The sequence below is a fragment of the Watersipora subatra genome, chromosome 3 (assembly GCF_963576615.1).
Source record: "Watersipora subatra chromosome 3, tzWatSuba1.1, whole genome shotgun sequence".
In the NCBI taxonomy this organism is placed as follows: Eukaryota; Metazoa; Bryozoa; class Gymnolaemata; order Cheilostomatida; family Watersiporidae; genus Watersipora; species Watersipora subatra.
The window spans coordinates 33555650-33557511 of NC_088710.1; positions in this window are offsets into that span (position 1 = coordinate 33555650).

A 1862-nucleotide genomic window follows, 5' to 3' on the forward strand; every position below is an offset into this window, starting at 1 on the left:
ACAAACAATTATAATGTTTAGAATAACTGAGACATGTTTCTATGCCATGCCACTATTGAAAAAGTGAAACGTTTTCAAGTGAAAACGTTTAACTTTTGCTAAGATTTTAATTGCTATACCTGGACACAGGGTTTAACAGTAAGCCCAAAAGACACACTGAGATTTATATATACACTAGCTGTGCCTCCCGGCGGTGCCCGGGTATTACAAATCAGCTTATAAACAATGAGAAGGGATCAAAGTTGCCTACCACTTGCTGTTAGCCTGGCACATTGCCAATGGAAAATAGTATTAAAAATCAACTTATAAACTGAGGAGTGATGAGAGTTGCCTGCCACTCGCTATTAGCCTGGCACATTGCCAATGAAATTTCCAGTGAGCTAGTTAACAAGCGCTAGGCTTCTAATGATGGTATGCCATGACGCTGTGTCAGCATTGTCCAGCTACAGCTATTCTAATAATAGCTACAACTGGAGGAACACACATACATACACACATAATTTGAAGAATGTATATAGATAGATATCATTAAAGGCATTCATCATTGGACAAAGAGAGTTTTACATGCAGTAATCATAGAAATTTGTAAATGATATTGGCTTCATTCAGTTGGCTTGATTGGCTGCCGCGTGCTGTTGATGCTTTCTCTCAGGTGGAAAAATGTGAGTTGAGCATGTAGACAATGTAAATTGAATGCGGGCCATGTCATGTTAGTCGAGCATGCAGAGAGATGGGATTTAATTTAATTAGTTGGTAAAGCTCATGCAGTTGTGCCATATTGTAAGGAGTTCTGGCTTTTTCTTACTGTCTGTAAGAAAAGGTGTGACGTACCAAAGTAAAAAAACTTTTCTGTTTTAAAACGCTTTTCTGTTACACTAAAGATATTTGATGGAGGTAAACCTTCATTACGACAGCATGCAGAGTGTTGCAAACTACATTTGGTGTTTTGAACTGTTTTAATTTCCTACATTTAACAACGTGTATAGTGAAAACAGCTAGGTGCTGTTGTCAGAACTACAACAAATTGTTGATGGTTTGTTACTTTTTAGGAATGATTTTGTAGGCTCTGTAGTGCCTGACTATTTGTCTGAGAAGGTCCCTTTTATTCCCACAATCACTTTGATGGACTAACTCATTTTCATCTGCAACAGACTACCTATCTGATCAGCTCACCTCCATCTGCAGCAGACTACTTGTCTGTTCAGCTCACCTGCATCTGCAGCAGACTACCTGTCTGTTCAGCTCACCTGCATCTGCAGCAGACTACCTGTCTGTTCAGCTCACCTGCATCTGCAGCAGACTACCTGTCTGTTCAGCTCATCTCCATGTGCAGAGACTACTTGTCTGATCAGCTCACCGCCATCTGCAGCAGACTGTCTGTTCAGCTCACCTCCATCTGCAGCAGACTGTCTGTCCAGCTCACCTCCATCTGCAGCAGACTACCTGTCTGATCAACCCATTTCCATCTGATCAGCCCATCTCTGTCTGCAGCAGACTACGTGTCTGATCAGTTCACCTCAATATGCAGCAGACTACCTGTCTGTTCAGCTCACCTCCAACTGCAGCAGACTACCTGTCTGTTCAGCTCACATCTATCTGCAGCAGACTACCTGTCTGTTCAGCTCACTTCCATCTGCGGCAGACTGCCTGTTCAGCTCACCTCCATTTGCAGCAGACTGTCTGTTTAGCTCACCTCCATCTGCAGAAGACTACCTGTCTGTTCAGCTCACATCCATCTGCAGCAGACTACCTGTCTGTTCAGCTCACTTACATCTGCAGCAGACTATCTGTTCAGCTCACCTCCATCTGCAACAGACTACCTGTCTGTTCAGCTCACCTCCATCTGCAGAAGACTACCTGTC